General features: G+C 46.6%; 1 pseudogene; it reads right to left on the minus strand.

Moving 5' to 3' along the window:
* Window positions 1-3,091: 3,091 nt before the first annotated feature.
* LOC147449236 (uncharacterized) lies at window positions 3,092-6,601 on the minus strand (annotated as a pseudogene).
* Window positions 6,602-11,405: the final 4,804 nt, after the last annotated feature.

Genomic DNA, 11,405 nt, shown 5'->3' on the forward strand with positions numbered 1-11,405 from the left:
GGAGACCTTCTGTTGTGCATCGCGCGCACTGATCAACTGGAGAAAGTCAGTGGATTTCTCGGTTGGCAGTGCTCCTCTGCCAGATTGGATGCCAGGAGAGGGTTTCAGGTGGATTCCTCCAGGGACTGCAGTTCGGTACTTGGGTTGTCAGGTTGGTTTGGACTTGTCCCCTGAGCAGCAGATTGCTCCTCTTCTCTTGTCCATCAGGAGAAAGCTGTTACATTGGAGCTCAGCACGACTTTCGTTGGCTGGTAGAGTAGTAGTTGCCAACCAAGTGTTGTTGGAGACTATGTGGTACATCACTTCTTGCTGGATCTTCTCGAGTTCTTGTATCAGCCAGGTAGAGAGGCTGATCAGGAACATCATTTAGTCAGGTCGTGACACTCAGATTGCCCGAGCCAAGGTGGCTTGGTCAGTCATCACACTTCCTTGTTCTCAGGGAGGGCTTGGGATCATTGATCCAGCACAGCAGAGAAGAGCCCTTCTTGGGAAGTTCGTCGTCAGAGGACTTCTTCCAGGCGAGGAGCCTTGGAAGGAGTTCTTGCTGCAGAGGCTTCATGCCAGGGTGCCTCAGTCAGGAGGCCCTTGGCAACCTTCGACCAGATGGATCTTTACAGAGTTGCGCCGAGTTGGTTTGAGCATGAGACTGGAGGACCGATTCGCTGTGAGTTTGCTTCGATCTTGGGAGCTCTTACGGCGTGGCCTAGAGCAGAGACAGCCGACTTGCACGGAGGAGCGCCTACGGCAGCCCCTCGTCTGAAACCCCACGGTTAGCACTCAGAGAGGCCACTTGGTTGGGAGTCGGCCTCATGTTTCTTGGGGTCCCATGGCAGCAGGTCCAGCGCGCTCTCTAGGTGACTGGCTAGAGTTCACAGGTTTGTCAGAGGAGGTGCAGGGTGTCCAGCTACTACAGGGAACGCAAGGGGTGCAGAGCATGTGTCAGGACATCTCAGAGTTAATTCCAGCTGAGTGGCTCACGCCTCTCGAGCCAGTAGCACCCCGGTGGATGGGAGCCTTCACACGACTAGAGGTTCTCATTTCAGTCAGGGCCTGCTCAGAGACTGTCCCAGCCCTGTTCTTCGAGCTTCAGGGTGGGGGACGTTTACAGTGAGTTGCAGTAGAGGCCCCGCAGGTAGCAGAGTGTTGTTTCCAGAGGATCCGAGTTGTGGGTATCTGTGGGAGGACTTGCGTCATAGACCCTGACCCAGCAGCTCTTGAGACTGGACACTGGAGGCTATGGGCTTGGGAGTGTTGTCCGCTAGCACGAGTACAGTGGGATCCTGGTGAGTGGCTATGGAGGGACCCCTTATCTTCTGCAGACCTCCCAGGAGTCCCCTTCTTTCAGTACACTGTTCGGCTTGGACGTCATATACTTGCAACACAGAGAGAGGCCCGCCCCGCTGCAGCACGTCATTGGCAGAATGAGGGCCTCACAGTCGAGTTCTTGGCAGCCTTTTGGCAGAGGCTGTGGGACTCCAGACAGCCGAGGCATGTCACTTTGTTCCATGGCTGGTTGCACACAGAGCCACAGCAGTAGGGAGCTGGCTTGTGCATAGTGGTCTCTCGACCGCATGTGCAGCCTGTGACCAGCTGGGGGAGAGTCATCCTCACTGTCTTTGGGACTGTCCATCGTCCTAGCAGGTGTGGCTACGAGTTCTTCAGCTAATGCCTGCCCTCTCCATGGCTCGACAGTACACTTGGGGGGCAGCGGCTTGGTCCACCCTCACGGTCCCGGCACTTCAGTTTGAGCTATCTTCCACCAGAGCAGGATGATAGTGATGCAGGGGGGGCGACCTACACTCCAGCCTGCTACAGATCTTACTCCACAAGAGTGGTGCAGTGAGAGAGAGGAGTGTTGGGAGCTCATCAATGGCCTAGCTCTCTGGTTCATCTGACGGGCCCACTGTTTCCGCATCTTTGAGGCGCGCCTTGTGCCACCAGCAGAGACTGTTCGTGACTTTTGGCTAGAGCTGATCCATACTCTCAGAGGACAGCTTGAGGGATTACAGGGCAGCTCCGACCACATGAGGGAGCGCCGCGAGGATTTCCTTCGACTCTGGCGCCCTGGACCTTTCTACACCATAGTCCAGGGGGTGCTCAGATGGTACTACTGTCCACCTGTGTGGCTCTTCCCTCCTCCCATCTCTTGATTTAGCCTCATTGTATATATGCTACTTTTCATTGGGAGAGTCTCCCCATCATGCTTGTTGTAGCCCTCTCTTGCACAGGTGGATGTAGCCCTATGGGCAGTTTTCATTAACTAATAGAAGGATCTTTTTCTCAGGAAAAAAAAAAACATAAAACATGATGTGGCCTCATAAAACATTGGATGAGTTTTCGTGTGTGTGTGTGTGTGTGTGTGTGTGTGTGTGTGTGTGTGTGTGTGTGTGTGTGTGTGTGTGTGTGTGTGTGTGTGTGTGTGTGTGTGTGTGTGTGAGAGAGAGAGAGAGAGAGAGGCTTTCAAACCATATGGTGAAATTTTCCATGATACCAAACAACACAACTTGCAAATACAACTTGAATGACAGCTTGCAAATACAACCACAAAATCTATGCACTTCACAAGCTTTCACACATACCATGGATGTCTACCCAAGGCACACTATTCAAACTATGAAGCAACTTAATTTCATAGCTTAAGCCAAGAGAGAGAAGGGAGAGCCAACACATTGCATGCTAAATCTGATGAGTATGTGATGCAAGTTCATACAAATAGCATTTTCTAAGTTTTTCTAAGTTTGCAGCACACTATACAAATAACATATAAACCATGAATGCAAACCACTATACAAATAGCATGTCAACCCTGACAACGTATCAACCCAGGAAATCCGTAAAACCTAGACTTATTTGATAACCGATAAAGTAGACCCGTTACACATATCAACCCAGGCAATCCATAAACCCAGACTTAATTTAACATCCGAACATGTAAACGTGGATAACATGTCAACCCAAAAAAATTGTAACACAAAATTGTTTTAACCACCTAGCATAAGCCGAGGAGAGAATGAAAAGTTCACATTCCATGTTAGAGCTTATAAGTATGTGAAACAAAATCATACAAACGACATAGTCACTCAAAACAATCTCAAGCATGTGAAGATAAAATCTATTGCGCCTCATCCTCGTCACTACTAACATCTTGGGCGCCATCCTCACTGTCCCCTTTGCCACTTCCACCGCCATCATCCTCGTCATCAGTCCCATCATCCTCACCGTCATCACCGCCACCACTTATGTCACCCCCACCATCGTCATCACCGCCACCACTGATGTCACTCCCACCAATTATGTCATCACCGCCACCACTTGTGTCACCCCCACCATCGTCATCATCAGCACCACTTATGTCACTCCCACCACTTATGTCATCACCGCCACCACTTGTGTCACTCCCACCATCGTCATCGGCATCCCCATCGCTACCATAATCGGGATCATCATCCCCACTCCCATCCTGGTTAGACTCGTCATCACTCCCTCCGCTACTCCCCCCGCTGCTTTTATCCTCGTCACTACGAACAATCAAGGTCCCCACTTTGATCCGGCGCTGCAATAAAACAGATTAATTTAAACTCAGACATACAATAAACCCGGGCACTTACAAAAACACAAACCCGATTAAAATAGTAAAGTTGGCTTCTATGACCATAGAACTTACCCTAGATTCGTAGCCTTCCTCCAAGTGACTCTTGATCTCCTTTTTCATTGCCTCTTCCCTTTGATCGATAGTTTTCATGTGGTTGGCCACAAACTGCATGATAAAAGTATCTTTCTTCATGGCCGTTTGAGCCTTGCGTGGAAGAACGTCCCAAGTAAGGGCTGCCCTATTCTTTGCTCTCTCCTCAATCCTCTTGCGATTTACTGCAAACTTTCGACTAACATACTTAAAGCGTTGTTGGGCCCGTACCTGATCTCTTATGCTTGACTTGGGCACGTCGTTGTTGACACTCCCTCAAGGCCGCCCTCCGAGCCTTTGAGGGATGAAGACATCCAGCCCATGTACTTTCTTTAAGTGTTGAATCATCCGTGATCGCTTCTCCATGAGAGTGTTCCAACTCGCACATGGTGGTTCAGCCCGACAAATCCTCACCAACTTACCCCCATTGATAACCTCAACATAAGGCGTCTACATCCAATACAATACAAAAGGCAAAGCAAGTCAGTGACAGATAAACCCGGGCAATAAAAAATACTAGACAGAGAGAGAGTTGCACACCATGCCGTGACAGGTAAACCCAAGCAATAAGAATACTAGAGAGAGAGAGAGAGAGAAAGAGAGAGTTGCACACCATGCCTTGACAGGTAAACCCGGGCAATAAGAATACTAGACAGACAGAGAGAGAGAGAGAGAGAGAGAGAGAGAGAGAGAGAGAGAGTTGCACACCATGCCGTGACAGATAAACCCGGGCAATAAGAATACTAGAGAGAAAGAGAGAGAGAGAGAGAGAGAGAGAGAGAGAGAGAGAGAGAGAGAGAGAGAGAGAGAGAGTTGCACACCATGCCGTGACAGATAAACCCGGGCAATAAGAATACTAGAGAGAGAGAGAGAAAGAGAGAGTTGCACACCATGCCGTGACAGATAAACCCGGGCATCAAGAATACTAGAGAGAGAGAGAGAGAAAGTTGCACACCATGCGGTGACAGATAAACCTAGGGACTTCTTACCACAGTTGTGGAGGTAGTACAGCTTGCCCCTGATTGTTTTGCTCTCTTTACTTGAAGCTTGGGCCGCTTTGAAGAGCCGACAAGGGCAAGAGCCTTATCCTCCGGCCCTTCATCCTCTTGCCCAGTCTCCACATGCTTTTTAGCCTTATTCTTCACACCATCCCTCTTTACAGCAATCTTAACCTCCGACACCTTCTCCAACTGCCCCTTGCCCGTGTGCCCTTTCACCTTGACCTAACCATTTTATCAAAGAAGAAGAAAACCATAAGATAAAAAAAGACAATTCATTGGCTTCTTGCACAACACTTGAGGGGCTTACCTGATCAACAGCAAGTTTCGGCTCGACGGGATCACGGACTTCCACCTCTTTCATCCTCTTCAACCTCTTCACATTTTGTTTCTCGGGGACCGCCGTACCTTCTTTCTCTTTCACATCAGCCTTGGCCTTTCTCTTGTTCACCTATGACAATGCACTCAGACATAAACCCGGGTGCAAGGACCAAAAACACTTGCAAGGCACACTTTCATTGCAATAGTCTGCCTAGAGCCGTTTGTTGCATACCTGTGTCTTGGGTGGCTCGGAGCCTGCTGTGCCACTCAACTTCTTTGCTTGACCACTCTTTTGAACCTTCAAGGGACTTGATCCTTCAAGGGACTTGATCCTTCAAGCACAATTATATCCTGCACACATTGCCACCCGTGAACACCTTACAGTCGACACAATTTTCAAAAAAATTGCACAATACCCGGGCACTGACAGATAAACCCGGGCACGGTCCTACCATTTTAGTTTGTTGGTCCTCCTTTGCAGCCTTAGGAGCCTTTGGAGCCCCTGGTCGGGTGCCCGCTGTGCCACTCACCTCCTTTGACTGGCCGCTTTTTTGAGCCTTCAACACGCCTGATCCTTTAACCAGATTCAAACCCTGCACATCTGAAACACCTAGGAGCACTTAACAGCTAGCGAAACTCGAGCACTGACAAATAAACCCAGGCAACTCGGGCACTGACAAATAAACCCAGGCATTTCTCCTACCTGTTTTGTTGGTTGGATCTCCTTTGGGGCCTTTGGGGCCAGGGCCTTCTTCATACTAGCATCTTGGCATGGCTCCTGAGGTACATCCGATGACAGAGGAGCATCTTGACCCTACACAAATCTTACATGTTTTGTTGTTTGGGCCTCCTTTGGGACCTTTGGGGCCTTTGGGGCGGCCTTCTTCAACATAGAGCCTTGGCCTTGCTCTCGAGGTACATCCGCCGACAAAGGAGCATCTTGGCCCGGTGGCATTGCAATCTTCAAAGGCGTTGCAATCTTTGGGGCCTTTGGAGCCTTCTTTGAAGCAACACCTTGGCACGGCTCTAGAGGTACATCCGCCGACAGAGGAGCATCAATCTTCAAAGGCGTTGCCCTCTTCAAACCCTACACATGTGAACACTTAACAACAGGCACAAATTTCCCTTAAACCACACAAATCTTCGGGCAATGACACATAAACCCGGGCATCTACAGGAAGAGTCCTACCTGTTTTGTGCATTGGATCTCCTTTGGGGCCTTTGGGGCCTTTGGAGATTTCTTTGAAGCAGCACCTTGGCACGCCTCTCGAGGTACATCTGCCGACAGAAGAGCATCTTGGCCCTGAGGTGTTGCAATCTTCAAACCCTGCACACATTGGAACAAATAAACCCAAACGTCCACAGATAAACCCGGACATTCACGGGTAAACCCGGGAACTGTCTTACTTGTTCTGAATGTTGGGCCTTTAAAGCCCCCTTCTTCCCTTCCTTGGTTACAACAACATAGCACGCTTGCATGGCTCCGGTTCTACAACCGCCAATGGAGGAACATCGTCATTGTTTGGTCCTTTCCGTGCTTTCTTCTTCCTTTCCCCGGTCACAGTAGCAGTCTTGACCGATGAAGGCTCCGGAACAACATCGGGCTGAGACACTGCAAGAAGGAGCTCCCCCCCCCCACCTCTTTGACCTCCTCAACCAGCGTTATCCCCGCCCTCGACCGCGTGGCTCTCATCGCAGGCGGCTTTTTGGCTCCCCCCCCAGCCCTTCCAGCAGGCTTCTTTGGCGGAGGTGTAGAATAGGCGCCCCTCATTCCCGTCCTCCCTCCCTTCTTAGCCTTGCCCGCCATCTCTACGCAATCCTGGACAGAGCTCCCCATTGCCCGCGATGCCCTTGAAACCCCCTGGACAGACCTGCGCGTTGCCCTGAAACACCCCCTCAAACCCCAAAACAGAGGTGGCAATGTTGAACGCCCATCTTGCAAGCTGTACTACGAGTTGTACTCTCTCTCTCTCTCTCTCTCTCTCTCTCTCTCTCTCTCTATGTGTGTGTGTGTGTGTGTATTTCTTGTGTGTGTGTGTGTGTATTTCTTATCTCCCCAATGTCCCCCCCTCCCTTGTGTGTGTGTGTGTGTGTGTGTGTGTGTGTGTGTGTGTGTGTGTGTGTGTGTGTGTGTGTGTGTTTCTTGCTCTCCCTCCTCCTCTCTCTATCTCTATCTCCCCAATGTCAATCAACTTCAAAATTTGCGATGTGAGCAGTTTCGAGAAAAATATGTATGAACCTTATATTGTGCCGTTTTCTATCTGCGGCTCTCTCTCTCTCTCTCTCTCTCTCTCTCTCTCTCTCTCTCTCTCTCTCTCTCTCTCTAAAAAAAAAAAAAAAACGCAGCCGTTTTTTGACCTAGTAGACAGCAGTCCACTCTTTTGATCATAACTTCTTCATCCGAACTCCGATTTGGATGATCTATAGCCTCAATCGAAGAGCACAAAGTCCTCTACGCATTGATGTAAAGACAAAAAATTTTAGAGTTATGGAAGGCATTTCTGTAGCAGCATTTCCGAAGTGAACAGGTTCAACAAAATTGATTCTCATCTCCTATTTTACATACAATGTCTTCCAGCACTCGCAAGGGTTCTTCTTCTTCAACAAGGTCCACAACCATTGTGGAAAATGATCCAAAATCTCCTAAGTGTGGAGATAGAAACACAACCACCCAACCAACGACATCAAAAACCATGATCATGACGTACTTGGTATCATTGCAAGAGACCGTAAACAAACAAGGCGAAGACTTACGAGCACTTGCAATGGAGAATGGCAAACTAATGGTACTTGTGGTTGAGAATGAGAATCTCAAGAGGACGTTTGATGCAACTTGAAGAGGAAGTCAAGGAATGTAAACGCTCTCTTGTGGACTTGAATGCTTTGAAGGAGCGGATGAGCAAAGTAGAGCATGACCATGTATTGAAAGAGGAGAAATTTGACACTATGAGTCGGGATGTATGCGACATGAAAAATGTATGCACAAACAAGTCTTGGGCTGATGTATGTGGTAGCAATGTGGTTTCTAATTCCTCACTCATGCAAGCTATGGTTCAAACAAAGAATGTTGAGGATGTGGATGTGGAGGAGTTGAAGGAACGGGAGCGACGTTCCAAGAACATTGTTATTCGTGGAATTCCCGAAGAGAAGTTAGAGACACCTCCTTCTCTTGCCATTGTTATTGAATATTTCTTCAAAACCCACTTTGGCATGTCCGGAGTTATGGTCTATGGAGCACATAGAGTGGGGAAGCAAGGAGCTCCTCGCTCGGGAGAACGGCCAATTGTATGCACCATGCCGGATGAAACCAAGCGAAAGATTATCCTTGATAATAGTTGGATCTATTTGAGGGATACAAAATGTTTTGTATGTGAAGACCGCACTATTAAGCAACAAAATATGCGTCGCAAGGCATATGAGGAAAAGAATAATAAAAACAAGGAGATCTCTCATGAAGAAAATGTGCCCAAGGAGGAGGCAAGTCTCAAGCAAATAGGGATGTGTGACCTACGAGACCGAGTTACAATTGAAAATATGCTTTTGGAATTGTAATGGATACCCATGGAATGCGGGGGTTGGCATTGATGAACTAACAAGCAAAGCCGATGTTGTACTTCTTATTGAAACTTGGGAGCATGATACACAAAGGATTAACGGCTTGGAGGATTACAATGTACATTCATTGATGTGGTCAAAGAATCTCAAGCAACGAAGAGGACAAGGAGGGTTAGCATGTATGGTTAAGAAAGGATTGGAAGATTTTGTATCAATTGTGAAAGATGACAAGTACAAACGTTATGTATGGCTGAAAATTATGACACCAAAAAGAGCACCCATTTTTGTAGCCGGTTGCTACATTCCTCATCATGATTCTCCCTTTTATTCTTGCATGGATAGAGATCAACCATTTTCTGATTTGGAAGAGGACATTGCTTATTTCAAAGGTGAAGGTGATGTTATTGTATTTGGGGATATGAATGCTCGCACAAAAACATTGCAACATGATACTAACAATTTGATATGCCATACATTTCAAGGGAGTTGGAGGAAGTTCACTTGTATGATCGTACTTCAATGGATGAGAAAGAGCCGGATCACTATGGAAAGTTACTTTTACACATGTGTAATAGCACGGGTATGCTCATTGCCAATGGTGTATCTTTGTGGAGTGGAACCAATGGATTTACATGCAGGAGACATAATGGGGATAGTGTGATTGACTATATGCTACTCTTTGAAGCCATCATGTATCGCATAAAGAGTTTTATGTTTTGTCAATGGACCCCGGAATCCGACCATCGCACCTTATGTATTGACCTTTCATGTGGAGAAGCAACTAAGCATGATAATCTCAGCCAAAGGAAAGAGAAGTTATCACTATGTATGGATTTCAAACCGGCACCAATGTACATTGAAATGGTTGAGCAAAAATTATGGATGACAAAGCTTCAATGTGATGCACCATTGGAAACTAAATGGGAAGCTTTCAAGAAAGCTATTTGTTCTTGTGCCGAAGAATGCTTTGCCATAAAGCATCTCCATGGTATCAACAAAGATAGATCACGCAAAAGGTGGTTTGATAAAGAATGTCAAGATGCTCGAAAGTCCTTGATAAAGCTTGATGCAACTATGGACAAAGACAACTATCAAAGTCATTTGCACACATACAAGGCATTGATTCAAAAGAAGAGAAGAAGATGGGAAGTAAAGCAACAAGAATTTCAAGTCCAAGAAAAGGCACATGCATGTGGAAGATTTTGGAGAAACTTGAGAGGCAAGCGGGTTGAGAATTTTGGTAACTTGAGTCTAGTGGATATGTACACACATTGTAGGCAATTATATGAGCAAGCAAATACTGAAAAAATACCATTTTATGATTCACTCCCATGTATGCCGTCTTTTTTTACTATTGAGGATGTATGCGGTGGGCTTGAAAAGTTGGCCACTCGCAAAGCGGGAGATCTTCAAGGTATCAAGCCGGAGATGATCAAATGGACGGGAGATTTTACCCATGAGTGGATGTGTGATATGTTCAACCTTGCACTTCAACATGGTATGCCTTATGATTGGAGTACTAATTGGGTTAAGCCTTTGCATAAAGGAGGGGATGTAAAGAATGTAAGCAACTACCGGACTATAATGATTGGGTCTCTTATGGCAAAGTTGTTTGGGTGCATAATGGAGATGAAATTGAGTGATTGGGTTGAAGAGAATGACAAGCGTGCAAAGGGACATGCGGGTTTTCGTCGATGCCATAGCACCATTGATCATCTTGTCACTCTTCGTGTTCTCATGGAGGAAAGTTGGTTGAAAGGCAAGCGATTGTATTGTTGTTTTGTGGACTTTAAGAAAGCCTTTGATATGATTCCACGTAACAATTTGTGGAGAAGGATGGAAGAACTCCAAGTGCCAAGTGAGTTTATGCTTGCGGTTTCTCGAATCTATGAGAAGGTGATTTGTCAATTGCGCATGGGAAGAGAAATTTCAGAAATTTTTGTAAGCACTATTGGGGTTAAACAAGGATATCCATTGTCACCAACTCTCTTTGGTCTATGCATCGATCAATTGGAACAAATGGTACTTGACTTTATACAAGAAGAAGGCATTGAAGAGGTCACTATTTGCAATGCGGTAATCATGCTTTTGTTGTATGCGGATGATGTAGTGCTTCTAGCACACACTTTAGAAGATGCACAAAAGCTTATGGTTGTCCTTGAGAACTTTTGCTTGCATAGTGGGCTGATTGTAAATGAATCCAAAACAAAGGTTATGCTTGTGAAAACCAACCATAAGGAGAAGACGTGCATTGTGTACAACAACGAGACACTTGAAGTTGTTGAGAGCTTTAAGTACCTTGGCCTTGAGGTTCCATCCAATCACAAGTGGCATGAATGTGCTATGCGTCGTTTGGAAGCAGGAAAGAGAGCATATTATGCATTTGAAAACATGTGTAATGAGGGAAACATCAAGTGTTGGGTTCTCAAGAAGTATCTTTTTGATGCATTGGTGACACCGGTTCTTCTTTATGGAGTTGAAGTGTGGGGCGGGAGCATCTCAAAGTCTACTTGGAAAGAGTTTGAGAATGTCCAAAAGCGTTTTCTTACAAACTTTCTCCAAGTTAAGACCCAAACACCATATATGCTCCTACTTCTTGAGTCAGGATCTCTTCCAATTGAGGTTATGGGCATGGAAAGGGTTGTGGAGTACATGATAAAGATGTGTCAAAACCCCTCACATCGACTTCCTACAATTGCATGGGAAGCAAGCAAAAAAGTTCAAAAGACGCATAAAAGCAAGATCTTGAGCACGGGATGGATGCAAGACATAAAGAAGTGGTTTGGGAGATGGGATGCATTACACTTGCTACATGATGCTTCAATTGACTCTCAAGTGAATGAAGCTTT

This window comes from Adiantum capillus-veneris, chromosome 10, assembly GCF_014529385.1.
Source record: "Adiantum capillus-veneris isolate H3 chromosome 10, ASM1452938v2, whole genome shotgun sequence".
In the NCBI taxonomy this organism is placed as follows: Eukaryota; Viridiplantae; Streptophyta; class Polypodiopsida; order Polypodiales; family Pteridaceae; genus Adiantum; species Adiantum capillus-veneris.